The following is a 13,548-nucleotide window of genomic DNA, read 5'->3' on the forward strand; positions in this document are numbered from 1 at the left end:
TTGACCTGAGCTGGTTAGGCCTAATAGAAATTAAGTCCTTTCGAAAAATTAACTTGATTGACCCCGTAATGTTATTTCATACTCCATACATGATTCATATGAAAGTGAATTTCGTGTTTGAATAGAGTTTTAGTTCGTTGAAAATTATAACCTCTGGTGCTTGGTTTTCCAAACAAGACGCGTTGTTGTCTCACTGCAAATTTTTCTTTGATGGTGTGGGGGATAGTGTGATTTTCATGATTAGTTAATTTCAATGCGGGATTTAAGATTTTTTTTGGAATGTCTACTTATAATATATAAAGAAAGCTGTCGACGGATTTATCAATTTATCGATGGACATATATATGTTCAGTGAATTTTTTTCTTCAAATTTTCTTGCTTTGCAATTTTTAAAGGCGTCCATGAACATTCTAACTAAACATGTGGATCCGTCCCTAATTCATTCAAGCTACCTTCAATTATAAAGATTTGAATTGCAAATTTTTCCAAAATGGAATTACAGACTGATTTTCATGATTAGTCCATTTAAGTTGGCTCCAATTATAAAGAATTGGAATGCAAAATTTTTCTAAATGGTGTTGGAGATAGTCTAATTTTGATGATTAGTCCATTCAAGTTGCCTTCAACTATAAAGAATTGAAATTTAGTAATGATCAGAGAGAGAGAGGAGACCTTGACTTGCCAGGCCTAGAATTGTGGAATTGACTATTGATGCTCATGCATCTTGCTTGTCTCTTATACATTCTTTTGTTTTAAGCCATGGAATGGAATAAAACAAGTTGCTCTTCTTATTTGCAACCGTGAATGCAAATAGATGTGTCCTTGAGTTACTGTCAATTCAGAAAAAACCTTTCATTTTTTGGATTTTACTAGTAAGCATCTTAATTTTGTTCATTCATATTAATTATATAATATTTTGATTTTATGATAGCTTGATTAATTATAATAAGAAGCATTCGAACATTGGATTTATTGATTAATGCTTTTATTTTTTACTTAAAAATAGAGAAAATCATTTTTAATAAAAATTTTAAAAATGATAGCCATAAAAAGTCTTTGTTTCAATGGTATATATTTGACTATTACCTTTCCCCAAATGAGCACTTTAGAGAATATTCATCTTTAGCATAATAAACGAGTGGATTTTGGGTAGATAATTTATTCTACCGAATTATGTCAAATTCCATAACATTCCACAATTGCACCAATAAATTAAAAATTATGTACCATCCTCGTGGCTTCCTGCCAAATTCTTAATCGAATCATTAAGACAGCGACCAATCAATATCTTTTTTTTTTTTTTGGTGCACCAAAGTCCAAACAATATCTACCATGATTAATTGCACTTGTTATAGGAAAAGGAATTTTTGTATTCTATGTCAAATGTTTGTATAAGAGCTTATATTTACAAGATTTTTTCACTAAACTAGATAGAATGAAGCTGATTAATTAATAATCCAATCGTTATTTTAAATTATAATAATTACATTAACACTCATCCTTAAATTTAAAGAGGTACAATATATTTTAACTTGAATTTGTTAACTAACTCTTAAACTCGACAAATAAGATATATTTCAGTAAAAAATCAATAGTTTGGTTTGAAGAAGATATAGAAGTCATATGACCAGTCCCTCATATAACATGATAAATCAAATGTAGTAGCATGCCTATGAATGAAAACAAGCATTTAGGATTACTAGTAATTTGAGTTTCATTACATGCTATTTTTTTTTCCGCAACAGTAATCCTGGTCAAGATGCTATTAGAAGCATATGTACTTATATGTAACTTACGAAGAAAAAGCTCCAAATACTCCACCATAATTTTGTAGAAACTCGATCATGTAGGCATATGGTCACTCAATCCTAGCAAGCTTTTGTTCACTGCATCCTAAATTGAAAGCATCTCTGACTTCTCACAATGACTGCCTCAACTTCCAATGAGTAAATGGCTTTAGCCATCCATGAATCCATGAAGTCATTGCACCCCAAAGTAACATTTTAAAACAGAAATAACCAGCTAGATCAAGCAACTCTAAAGTTAGGTGGCACTGACACCCCAAATCAACTCCTCATAGGATGAGAAAAAAATCAAACACAACCTAAGTTACAATCTTTGTTTGGTGCATTGGATAATAAATAAGATAAAACGATAATTATCATATATCATATTTGATTTGTATGAAAAAAAAAAAAAGATAAAATTGTAAGGAAAATTAATCATTCTCAATGGCAAACGGTAGTTAGGGCAAGAGCCTTTCCCCAAATTTGAAAACCCCCTAATAGCATTTATTTTTATGTTAAATGAATTTAAATTGGCTTCCAATATTATTAGTTAATTTTATTTATTTATTTCTATAATCTAAATTTATGTATTATCATTTAAGAAGAGTTAAAATCACACTCTATTTATCTATTTATTGTAATCACAATCACTATTCACAAACTTTTAAAATCAATAAATTTATCACAAATATAAGTCATAATCATGTAGACAGAAAGAAAACACAAATTGACATTTTTTCTAACTTTTTCAACATGACTCCAAGTCTTCAACACTATCAAAACCTCTTTACTTTTGTTTTTATCAAGTACCGACTATAACTCATTTTAGTCTTCAACTTTTCTTACTAAATTAAAATTGATGATATGATTTGTTTCCTAATATATATATATATATATATATATATATATATATACAGTGTGAGGATCAACCGAGAAAGTTTCGGAATTATTTAGTAGATCTCAGATTGGTCCAATTAAAAGTTTCTTTCTTTCTTTTTTTTTTTTTTTCCGTTTTCTCTTATATTTTTTTTGGGAATTATTTAAGAGTTTATATTTGAAGCACAGAATATTTAAGAGCAAATTTTAAATTTGCTCTGTGTGGCTATATGTGATTTAAAAACATTGTGCAGGTGTATCAAATATAAAATCTATATATATATATATATATATCTGTGTGTGTGTGTGTGTTTGAGAATGTACAAAGATTAACAAAAAGAGTTATGGTATTTACTAGATGGGCATTTGTTTGGGTTTTGAGCTTGTGTTGTCTGTACAATAGTTAGAACTTATATATGACTAACTCCAAGATGGGACCAAAATTTGGGCTTTTGATCCTACACATTCAAGAAGTTGGTTAAAACTAGGATCAATTACACGAGGTATTTGGGCCAAAAAAATTTACACGTGATATTTGAATTATAATCAAAATTTCGATTTGATATATAAAGTTTAAAAATTCATGATTAAACAATGCTATTTTGCCTTTGTCTATCAATTTGAATATCAATGCTGGGTTCATTGTTAGCACTGTTTTGGATGTTGCCATAATGCCTGAGATACAAGGCAATCAGAAATATTTATTAAATAAGAATGAGACTACATTGGTTATTCCTAAATTAACTTACGTACTTTGAGCTATATGAGTACAACTTTCTAAGCTTTATTAATCTATAAGAACTTTAGGAGATTAGTTTAAATATATTAAATTATAAAAAAATAACAATAATAATAATAATGATAATAATAATAAAAAATTAAAAATTTTGTATTCAGTCATAATTATTAAAAATTTTATAATTATCATTTAATAATTTAAAAATACTATATTTGATACACACTGTCAATGTATGATGTTATACACTATCAATAAACCATATAATGACACTTCATTAAAAAAATTAATTTTATATATTTAAGATTAAGTGCATTTATTTTTTATAAATTTAAAATTGTAAAATTAATTTTTATGAAGTGTCATTGTGCATATTATATAGTATTTATACACTAATAATATATTAAATATAAATTTTTTGTATATTGATTAAATATGTTTTTAACGACGACTCAACTTTTGTCATATCTACTTAAAATATTCTAATATAATTGTTTGATTAATACACCGTTAAGTGTGAGTGTTGATCACATGGTGGCATAATTGAACTGTTTGTTCACGGGATGAACCAGCTTCCCTTCATTAACCATTCAATTCATCAAATAAAAGCCATTAAAACAGTCATTCTCCACAGAAAATGGCCTTAACATGAAAGTTCGATTAACGTATTTATATTTAAGCATTCCCAACTAAGACACATGTCATGCTTGTTAAAGCTCTTTGAACCTATTAATTAACACAGTTAAAAGAAATAGGAATTAATAAATATATATAATGGCCAAAAATATATAAATAATAAATCATACAAAAAAAATTTGATCTCCAACCAAAAATACTGCATAAGATTTCACTATTAATTAATTTGCTAAAAGCACAAATTGAAGAACAATAATATTTCACTCCTCGTTCGGAACATCTTATTCTATTCTCATACCATAACATTTTTTAATTCTTCCCCATTGAGTCCCTTGTGTAATAAACATTTAATAATTACACTATTTTAAAATAATAATTATATTTTCACTTTCAAACTGCTATATAATTTTTTTATCTCATAAAAATTTTTATATATTTGAGATTATCAAATATTAAATTATTATCACTTTAAAAAATTTAATATTTTATTAATAGATAACAATTATTTTGTTTTAAAGATATTTACAAAATAATTCGTGTCATTCAAATATTCACAATCGAGAAGTATTAGATTTTCTTTAATATAAATCTTAAACCCGTAATAGCTATAAAGAATTTTACTAATTCAAATTTAAAATTTTTAATTTAAAGCTTTAATCTCTCATTGAATAATGCAACATAAAGAATAAGAAAGTCCAAAGTTTCGGTGCAAATGACAATTTATTGGCATTCATCTTCTACCTACAAAAGAATTTGGTCGGTTAAAACAATCAGTAACCTTTTTCATTTTCATCAAAGAGTAACATCATCCATGCTGATTTGTCAGCTTTTTCATCACTAAGAAAATTATTTTTAATTAATTAATTATTAACCATAGAATGGATGGGCAAATAAGTTAATTAATTTAATAAATATGTAGGAATAAAAAGTTGATAGACTATTATATTTATACATCTATTATTCTAAATAATATAATAATAAAGTGATGAACTCTTAATTTTTATTTTTTTTATAATTTTAAGTAAAAAAATATTAAAAAAAGAAGTTGCACAAAGAAAATTTAGAGGTTTTATGGATTCTGGATGTAGTAATGTGCAGTAAATTTTCTAAGGAGTTGTAGGTGAGAAAGGAACCAAAACATGCAATAATTTTAGTTTTATGCTCAATGTTGTTATTTTGAAAGATGGAAGGATGAAGTTATAGTTCTCTGTATATATAAATTTTTTCCCACTGGACTTTTATTAGCTGTGTTTGACAGCTGATAGGCTCCTAGTCCTAGAGCAGAGAAGAAAATAGATTTCCGGGGTCTTCACTTCTGGTGCCTTCACATAAATGGTTAACTAGGTTGGACAGTGTAGATGGTGAAATTGGTAGAGCCAGTAATTTTAGTTTGGAGTATTATGATTTCTGTTGGGTTGTTTAAATGTTTCACCAAGAATATGAGAAAGAAGAATTGTCACTTAAGCTTTATTGGAAGAAAGGGGAAGAGAATTGCCTTGGATAATGGAACTTTTTCCTTAACAACATCTTAAATATTGAATTGGGCTGGATGCCTTCATTTAATTGGCCCAAAGCCCTTTTATTCCAAGGTTTGTTGCCATTTGTACCAGACTTATATATTGCTTCTATTTAATTTCTTTTCTTCCCTTTCATCTTTTCTTTCCACTTCTCTGTTTTTTAGGTCCCTTAAATTGTTTTATATTGTAATTTAAACATGCCATTGAAAATCGGTTTACGCATTGCATTTTCATTTTTCATTTTTCATTTAATTTTAAGAGATCTGAAAAGTTGAAATAAGAAAACCATATCACAGTTGAAGGAACAGATGGAGCTTGTAATTTGAAATTGTTTTGTCTGCACGAAATTTTTTAGCATCTTCTCTTAATCTCTCTCGGTGGGATATATTGGACCTAATTAATTGGCCTGCTGATTAGCGGGTGGGAACTTGCTGTGCAGGTCAAAACTGAGTCATTGAATCAACTGAATGAGCTAGAGGTGATGCGTGAAAGACTAGAGGCAAGAAAAGTAGTTATGGGAAACATGTCAACTCGTTGCATGGTTGCAACAGAAGATGCTAAAAAACAGGAGGAAATGCTTAGTGCTGAAGTGTGATCACTGTTGGTTGCTGGTATCTCTCTTTCTGTGGCAAAGAAGCAATTGCAGGTGAAGTATATTTATTCTTACTTAAAATGTCAATTATCTTTGGAATTTCATTTGATGTTTTAAGGAAGGTTTAATTTATGATATTTTAGAAGTTTTCTGCTTATTCAGCTTTAGATGTTAGATATTCTCCCCCTCTAAAGCAAGAAATCCTCTCTCTCTTCCCCCCTTACACCCCGGGTGGGAGTGGATGGGGGTGTTAGATGGGAAGGATTCTCATTCTATAAAATCCTTGAAATAGTCATGGATTATTCCCTTCTTGTGCTCTTATTTATTTCCCTCCTTTTTCATATATTCAGTAGTATTTCATACATTGCATGATTGATTGTCTGACGATTTTATTACAGGAATCAAATAGATTACTCACTGAAGAAAGGGGTTACATTAAGCTAAAAATGTGCATAGGAAGCTTCGAGCAAGGCAACAATTTATGATATCACAAGTTTCATTGCTCTATCCTGTAAAAATCTTGGTTCGATCCACTCAAGAGCAAGAACTTGAATCCTATCCAAGCAGTAGCAGACTAGGTAATGTGCTAGTAGTTTCAGGTTTTGGATATTATGGAGTTTTGGATATCTTTTACTTACATTATATTTAATTCAATATTCTGTATCTAAGTTCCTTTTGTTGATGCTGAAGCCAAGTTCCTTTTGTTGTTTTCTTCACCAGGGAATTCTTCTGTATCTAAGCCCATTAACCAAGGATCCTTGATGATTTTAGGTCTGAATCTCACCATGCTTCCTTTTACAAAGACGAGTTTTTTCACTGACAAAAAGGAGGTTCAGAGATCTGCAACTGCCTTAGGATATGTTGCACATGTGAGTTCTATTCCTTTCGTTAATATAAAGTTATCCTTTATTACTGAATTTGTTTTCTGATAATATCAAGCTATAGGCATCAAGTTTTGTATGTACCACCTACAATCCCTTGTTGCTCAAGGATGCTGCTGTTATTTTATATTACTTAGATGGAAATATAGTATCTTGGGCAGAGTCTTGATAGCTTGTTTCTCTTGCAGAGGCAATAATTTTAATTATACCTAATTATACTTTCTTGTTTCTCCCTAATTCCTCATTTACAGTCTGTTTCACTAATTACATCCTATTTACAAGTTCCCTTACGTTATCCTCTGCGCTTGGGTGGTTCCCGCTCATATATTAACGACCATGCGCCTTCAGTAGAGCCTACATCTTCTGCTTTGTCATGGAATACATCACTTTCTGCAAATGTAAAGCCTGCAGAATTTCCATTGTTTTTAGAAGGTCAAGACACAACAAAAGCAGCATATGCAGTATTCTTGTTGAACAAGGTGAGTTTTCAAATGCTATCATTTTTTTGGTGAATTATTCTTTCTTTGCATTTTTTTATGCATGTTATTGGATTCAAACCTCTTCAAAGTTTGCTTGTCCTTTACTTTTATTATAAGATGCTGTTCATCCACAGCTTTGAGAAAGAGTGCTTGTTTGTTTTTGGCCTTTACAAGTCATATTATGTTGTTGGCAGTGGCTAATCAAGCTTCACCATTATGGTTGAAAAGTCAGTAGATATTGTATTTAATTTCATCCAGTTTCATGGAATAGGCTCTTAAGACTATCTATAAACGTCACCAGCCATATCAGACTGTCACATGAAATCCTTATTTTTAAATATGAAATGAGATGAAGGATTATCAACAGATTTGAAAAATGTGATAATAGCCACACCTTACATCTAAAGGAGGTCTGGCACTCAAATCCCATTCCCCATAACTCAGGAAACATCTAAATGGAAAAAGGTAATGACCAAACTTCTGTTTTTCCAGTTTCTGGCCCATTGTCCTTCTCTCCCCTTGTTTCCCTACTGTGAAAGTTCTTTCCAGAAGTTTATTCTTTTCTTCTCTTTTGTTTATAATGGCTTAGTTGCAAATTCCTTAAGGAGAAATGCTCACTTATAATCCAATTACATTATTGTAATAAGTTTACACTGCTTCTAACTTTCTATGTGGTTTATCTTTTACTAAGTTTACTGTTTGTTCTGATAATCTAATTCTTGCACATCAATGAATTTTAATTCGCTCAGTCCTTATTCTTAAATGTCTGATATAGGATTATCCACTAAATAGGAAAAACCATGATGATGGTCAGACCTTACATCCAATAGCACTCAAATTCTCCTGTCTCCTAAATTATCAAAAGGGTAATTAGGAAACATACTGGCAAAATATTTGAGTTTCCAATTTTGGTCCCTTCTCTTTCTACTCTTATGTCCCCTTCTCTTCAAAATTTTAATCTTTGTTTTGTCATATAAAATGGTTTGTAAGGAAGAACAAAAGTAGAGAAAGAGTGGATACTTTTCAAATGAGACTAAGACATACTAACCTTATAATTATCTGTTAAGGAATCTTGAAATATTAATGTTAAATTTTGTTATCTGAGCATAGAAAGCCAAAATACAGCAAATGGGCTAGAAATGTATATTTGTGACCAACTTCATATTCATATGAATGCATGGGTGCTTGACAAATCTCAATGGGTCAAGCTAGCATTCATCCTTGTCTTAATTTGTTGTACTAATGTTTTAAGAGTTAGTCAATGAGTAAGATCAATTGGTTTATGCAGTCATAAGTAAAATTCAACAGATATAAAGTTCAAATTTCAGTAGCTATAAGTTCTTTCTCTATTTCCAGGCTACAGCTTTTTTCTTTTGTATAAAAGAAATGTTTGTTGAGATGCACGACGTTAATTGTCTTTTTATTTTCTTTTCAATATTCATTTTGAATTGAATTAACAATAATCTTCCCTGTGTTTGTAGGACATAGAGCAACTTTTGAATTTCATCGACATCAAGAATTTAGGACCGCGACATGTGCTAGCAAATTTGAAGGAGCTTGTGAGGACCGTCTAATCTTCAGAATTTATGGATTCATGAATTTTGATTTACTAAGGTCAACTTCATTTGCTACTTACAGTGTAAATGGACAACTTATAATTCTTCACACACGGCACGCGTGCAAATTTTTGACCAAGCAGCTTTCATAAAGCCTTAAAAAAGATCACATTTTGGTTGTTGCTAGATCAAGCTTGGAGTGGATTTCTAGTGAGCAGATTGTTTGGTCTTACAGAAAAAATTCAAGTTCAGATGGTTCCCTTTCTGAATTTGTTTTAATATATGTTTTTTTGGTGAGAATATAAGTTGAGAAGATAGGGAAATTAAATTGTTGTGTATAAAAGTTACATGACAATGAAGTTCTAAAAACCGAACTAAACTTTGCAAGATAAACCTTTTGATATAAAATGATGGTTTAATTTCTAATCAGATATCATTGGAGTTGGATTTTAAGGGTCAAATTTTCTTAACTTGGTCTTTGTCTTTTTTTCTTTTTTTTTTCAACAATGGGTTATTTTTACGCTAATAAATAATTTTTATTTAAATTTAAAATTCAAATAATTTAAAACATATTAAAATTATCAATATAAAAATAATTTTTAATACTTATAAACAGTAAAAATGATTGATTAGGATAGAAATATATGGGTCGTATGGAACCTTAACTTGAAAGTAACCTTAATTTGAAAGTAAACTTGTTACGAACAAGTCGTCGAAAATTAACTTAATTGATTAAAATTTATATTTTTTAATAAAGAAATTTTAAGTTTAAATTTTGTTAGTGATCATTAGTTAAAATCATCTTAAATGCATGATCTATAATCACTTATTTTAAGTTATCAAATACAACATATTTTATCTTTACTTGAAAAATTAAGTAACTTATCTATTATCAGATTTTCTTACCAAAAAAAGAAGTAAACTTATCATTGATTGTCAAATATAGCACATTGTCCTCACCCGAAAGATTGAACAATCGAGATTTTTCTTATTATAAAAAAGGTAAACTTATCATTTTTAAATACAATAAAATAATATAATATAAAAATGATACAAATAAAATATATAAAGACAATACAACTTAAAATTTTAAAAAAATCAAAAATAAATTTAATAAAATTAAAAAATTATATTTTATGTTTTCATAAAATTATAACAAATTTTCATGTAAAACATAATTCGAATATAATATTTTACACAATACGATAATACGAATTGTTATTTTACTTAAAAGTACCAATCGATTTTTATTTTATTTGATCCTAACTTATTCATGCACAACTCTATTTGTAAAAGAATGTTATATTTGTAAAAAATAGTCTCTTTTCGTAATATATTGTTATTTTTGTAAAAAATGGATCAAATAGATTGTATTGAGAAGAGGGAAAGCTAGAATACCTCCTGAAACCCAAATCTTTTGGAATGTTCAACTCAATACTCATCACTTATCTGAGTTTGGTTCTTAAAACCATTTCTTGGAAAGTGCCACTGTTGGAATTTGCAAACTCCCCTCTTCCCCAATTCCATTCCATTCGACCCAGCAATTGACCAAGGGCCTGCAAAACTTAGTTGAGAGAGTTGAAACACCATCACACAAGCCCTGCAACTGAAAACACAGGTCACAACTTGAAGTTTTTACCACTACATTATTCTTTTGCAGTGGTTTGCTCGGCTTTGGACCCATCGATGTTGGTGGATATCCAAGTTGCAACACCATAAATACAGGCATTTCAAGTTAAATGATTTCCAGAACCCGAAACATACATGTAATGACCATATTATTCTCAACTGAATTCTCTTTTACCAACTGGAGAACACAAAAAGAATACCAATAACATAACTGGCCTTTCCTTTTTCCCTTTTCTTTACTAACAGAAAAAAGAACATAAGACATGAGTTGAACTTCAACCCAATTTAAAATTCGTAGACTAAAAGGATAGCATACCGTGTTGGTAAAGTTCAAACTGCCTACTTTTCAACTATGGTCAAAAATTAAAAAAATTATTAGTATTATAAAGTACAATTACCCCAAGCTAAACAGTAGAGGGATCAAGATAAATGCCAGCCAGCTTATCAACAGTCATTTACATTGATACCAAAAAAAATAAAAATAAAAACAGACCCTGAAACAGGGTAAAGGAAGAAGGTAATAATTCATTATTGATGATCAAGCACACATAACAAAGGCTAAAAGGTTTAGAATAAACACAGCCACAGGTAAATCTTTGCATTCATTGTGGTAAGTTCACTCTTCTCTCAGTTTTTATTCTACCTCAATCTTCTAAGCTGCTTTGCCTCTATCACCTCAATTTTTTAGAAGGTTTTAGAAAATAACCTTGCCATTCTAAGCAAACAAAATAATTGAGTTCCCTATTTGGCTTTGTTACCACATACGGAGAACAATGCTAGAAGACTTCAGTTAGCAAGGCTAAGTAATACTTCACCAGAAGAGTTCAATTCTGGGAAGCGCTACATGGATTTTATCACTTCTAAATCCAGGGAGGGAAGGACGGGGGATTCAGAGAGCCACATTATAATTCGATAGTCTAATTGCAATAAGCCTCTTATCCTAGCATCATGGTACCACTTTGGAATTGGATCCTCCAGAAAAACCAAAGGTAAACCATGACTATAAAAGAATAATTAATGACACCAAAATAGATTGATGCTTTAAATGGGAAAAAGGATCCAGTGAAGTAGGCGTGGATGAAGTAAGAGACTCGTTTAATCTGCAGAAAATATGGAACAAACCATATTGAAATATGATATATCAGTACTCAAAGCAACACCTAGATGTTGCATTTTCCGTCATTCCAACACACAGACAGAGTGATCCATAGTGAACTCTAAGATGATTTCCAACTGGAAAAATCCAATTATTGGCATTCAGTCTGACTACTCATTTATAATCCACTAAAATTAAATCCAAGTCCATCCAGGGAACTATTTCTTGTATCTACGAAGAGATATCAGTCAAGGCTTATCTAAGCAAAAATTAAAAAAAACCATAACACTCTCAATTTGTCTTAGATATGCATGCTTTCTTAATTACCAAGTGATTTCTTCATTTACTCATATCTATAAGGTGGACCATTTAATATAAAGATAAAGGAGGGACACTGACCACCGGATAAGAGTGCAGGTAGAGCCATTGAAAGAAGCTAACATGAACAGACATCGAATATCAACCATCAGTACAAAATGATTACTTTGAGTTTCCCTCCCTAGCAATCAAAAGGAAAAGAATCTTTAGAATTATATGGGTTAAGGGTGATTTACGAGTTTCCTGGTTTACTGAAAATTCAAGAAGTCAAGAGTCTTATTTTAGGCCTTCTATGTTATCAGGTTTCTTTTAGTCTATCAGATTCACAGCAACTTCGAAACATATAACTACCCTGGATTTGCTCGCTTAAACCTCTCAAGATCTTCTTTAAGAACCTAATCAACAATTCAATTTCTATCTAAAGGTCAAATTCACTGTTCACGTTACTCAGAAACATTCAAAGTACCAAGCAGTATATGTATGTTGCTTTGCACATATTAAAGCCCCATGGTTCCCGACCCTTTCACCCATTTGAATGTCCCCTTGTCTATAATTTTAGAGCTATCATGTCCAGCAAACATTCTATATGATGCTTCTGAATTGACAATCTTAGATGAAATTTTAAGGAATGCATAAGCAGCATGAAAAGATCCACCCATTCCCCCCATTTCATCTTTAGAATTATTACACCTCAATTTCCAGTTAAATCCCTAACATTAAGGCTTTCCATCTTCTAAAGGGAGTAACACCCCCACTTCATAATATTCTTCTTTAGCACCAAAATGATCACTGAGCACAAATTTTGTTCTATCAAATTGGACCACTTTCCATGCGTTAGTATGGTATTACTCTACCGCTATTGGAAAAATCTGCTTAAAATTTTGCATAACACGGAAGTCCAGAAAATGTAAAATATTCTGTCATCAATTTCTTAATGGTTCTATATCAAAGACGAATACTAAATTTCAAAAAGACTAGAGATAGAATGTGATGCTTAGAACAGCTGTAAAACCTCAAGAACCTCATGCTGCAAAGATAATCATACAGTTAAAAGTTATGTAGGATAAATAACTGAAATCACCCTTCCAGTTGCACCTGCCAATGTGCCCTATGAAAGCCCCTCTTTTGACCCAACTGCCAGTCCACCACACCCATCAATGATACTAGTAACAGACAGAAAAAAGAAAGAAAAAAGGGGAAAAGATCAATATGAAAACTTATTAGTAGCAATTCTCAAAATCCTTTGCATAATTACTTTACAAGTGTCGTTTGAAGAAGCCCTTGTTCAGAGAGATATGAAAAAAATGTTGCAATGGGCAAACCAGAAACAATAATTATGTCCTGCATTTTTTAATTAGTTACAACCAAGAAACTACTACTCTTTCAGCATCTAGAAATAGGTCTGAAGGTCAATTGCAACAAAAAGTAGCTGCAATATTTAATAT

The 13,548-nt window shown here is 30.5% G+C and overlaps 1 pseudogene; it reads left to right on the forward strand.

Moving 5' to 3' along the window:
- Positions 1-5,997: 5,997 nt before the first annotated feature.
- On the forward strand, positions 5,998-9,102 carry LOC149511061 (vacuolar protein sorting 38-like; annotated as a pseudogene).
- The last annotated feature ends 4,446 nt before the right edge of the window (positions 9,103-13,548 follow it).

The sequence above is a fragment of the Durio zibethinus genome, chromosome 27 (genome assembly GCF_047325235.1).
Source record: "Durio zibethinus cultivar Kanyao isolate XHJ-2024 chromosome 27, ASM4732523v1, whole genome shotgun sequence".
NCBI classification, from domain to species: Eukaryota; Viridiplantae; Streptophyta; class Magnoliopsida; order Malvales; family Malvaceae; genus Durio; species Durio zibethinus.